The sequence below is a fragment of the Aotus nancymaae genome, unplaced genomic scaffold (genome assembly GCF_030222135.1).
Source record: "Aotus nancymaae isolate 86718 unplaced genomic scaffold, 86718_ANA_hifiasm-v0.15.2.pri h1tg000012l, whole genome shotgun sequence".
Classification (NCBI taxonomy): domain Eukaryota; kingdom Metazoa; phylum Chordata; class Mammalia; order Primates; family Aotidae; genus Aotus; species Aotus nancymaae.
In genome coordinates this window covers 23,493,694-23,496,327 of record NW_026988423.1, presented here as the reverse complement: position 1 = coordinate 23,496,327, position 2,634 = coordinate 23,493,694, and positions in this window count along the sequence as shown.

Here is a 2,634-nt window from a genome sequence, read left to right as displayed (position 1 = left end):
ACGGGGACAGGGTAGAGAGTGTGGGACATGAAGAGGACTGCTTGGAAAAAATGTGTAGAAAGAATTACCCGGTGCCTGGCCATCTTGGGCACTCTGTGTGTGGTGGGTACGGCTATGGCAGTGATGATGATGAGGGGGAGATAGGGCAGGGGGAGGAGCCAGGAGGTGATTGGAGCACGTACTGGGCAAGGTGTAGGACCTGCTCTACGGCCTTCTCCTCTCTTACTCTTTCCACAGTTCTATGTGTTCCACAAAGTGCTGCAGGCCTAGAAGAAGAGTTTTGGGACCGGGCATGGTGGCTCACACCTGTAATCCCAGCACTTTGGGAGGCCGAGGTGGGTGGATCATGAGGTCAGGAGTTCAAGGCCAGCCCGGCCAAGATGTTGAAACCCCGTCTCTACTAAAAAAAAAAAAAAAAAAAAAAAAAATTAGCCAGGCATGGTACCAGGCACCTATAATCCCAGCTGCTCAGGAAACTGAGGCAGGAGAATCGCTTGAACTCAGGGGGCGGAGGTTGCAGTAAGCCCAAAATCACACCACTGCCCTCCAGACTGGGCAACACAATGAGACTCCATCTCAAAAATAAAATAAAATAAAATAAAAAAGAGAAGAGTTTTTGGGGAGGCTCAAGACTGCTTCTCAGGTGCAGTAGCAGCAGGCTCTGGCCAGTTTCGGCTGTAATGATTGGGGCAGCAGAGAGGTAACCTAGCAGCTTCTATATAGTTGATCCAGGATTCATAGACTAGACACGATTGTGACTGTCACCTGAAGTCTTTGAATTTTTGGTGCTTCTTGCACTCAGCCCATTCAGAGATCTCATCCTTCTCTCCAGATGCTGGATGGACACACTACAGCTTCCCAGGGTCTACCTGTGTTGGCTACTGACTTTTTTTTTTTTTGAGACGGAGTTTCGCTCTTGTTACCCAGGCTGGAGTGCAATGGCACGATCTCGGCTCACCGCAACCTCCGCCTCCTGGGTTCAAGCAATTCTCCAGCCTCAGCCTCCCGAGTAGCTGGGACTACGGGTGTGCGCCACCATGCCCAGCTAATTTTTGTATTTTTAGTAGAGACAGGGTTTCACCATGTTGACCAGGATGGTCTCGATCTCTTGACCTCATGATCCACCCGCCTCGGCCTCCCAAAGTGCTGGGATTATAGGCGTGAGCCACCGCGCCCGGCCGGCTACTGACCTTTAATAGTCAACTCAGTTTGCCCTAAATGGCAAATACCTCCTGATCATGAGGTTTTTTTTCTTTTTCTTTTTTTTTTTTTGTTTGAGACAGGATCTCACTTCGTCACCAGGCTGGAGTGCAGTGCATGATCATGGCTCACTGCAGCCTCAACCTCCTGAGCTCAAGTCATCCTCCTGCCTCAGCCTCTTGAGTAGCTGGGACTACAGGTGCGTGCCACCTCACCTGGCTAATTTTTGTAAGTTTTATCAAGACAGAGTTTCACCATGTTGCCCAGGCTGGTCTTGAACTCCTAGGCTCAAGTGATCCGCCTGTCTCAGCCTCCCAAAGTGTTGGGATTACAGACGTGAGCCACCATGTCTGGCAACCATGAGTTCTAATATTGCCTTGGGAAGGCTCAGAGAGTTACTGCCTCCACTAGAAACCATGATCTTTAGTACCCACTTTTTCCCATTAAAAAAAAAAGAAACTATGATCTTACGATCTTTACACATGTAAAGTCAGACTAGCTCCCTAGGATAGAAAGGGCAATGCCCAATCTGTGATCCTTTGCCTTTGAAGAGGAGATGGTAAAGGTTCCACCTGTGTGTGACAATCAGATGGGAGAGGACCTTCCAGGTCAGGCAGCCCAGGTTCTATTTCAGTTTGCAACTTGTTTATATTTCACCTATGCAGGGTCCCAATCCCCACCCCATAGGCAGTCTAACCGAGGCTAAATTGTTTTCTGGTCTTCTTGTCAAAATGACTTCTGGAGGCTGAGCTCAGTAGCTCACCCCTGTAATACCAGCATTTTGGGAGGCCAAGGTGGGAGGATCACTTGAGCCCAGGAGTTCGAGACCAGCCTGGGCAACATAGGGATACCCCTGTCTCTACAAAAAATAAAAATATTAGCTGGGTATGGTGGTGCACACTGGTGGTTCCAGCTACTCAGGAGGCTGAGGTGGGAGGATTGCTTGGGCCTGGGAGGTTGAGGCTGCAGTGAGCTGAGATTGCACCACTACACTCTGGCTTGGATGACAAAGCAAGATCCTGTCTCAAAAAAAAAAAGTCAGAAAGACTACTGACACATCTGCCAAGACTGCGTTTGTGTCTGGTTTCGGCATGGGTGGCTGCTTACATCAGCTCAGGTAGATTTTTCTCAGTAATTATACTTTACTGTCCATGGATTACATTAAATTTCTATTTGTTCCAGAGATTAGATACAATCACTTGTCTTGGAGTTCATTTTCCATATTCCACAGAAAAAGTGAGCTGTTCCACACAGTCTTGGGGTGCTGCTGCAGGGAATGGGCTGGGGTTTCCCCATCTGTTAACCTGGAACTCTCTCCCTCTCTGACCTGGCCAGAGACCTTGTTCTCTTCTGTCTCCGGATCTTTCCCAACAGCTGAGAACAGAGCTCCCAAGTCCCGACCTCATCGGCCTCAGGAAAAGTAGGGTATGCTTC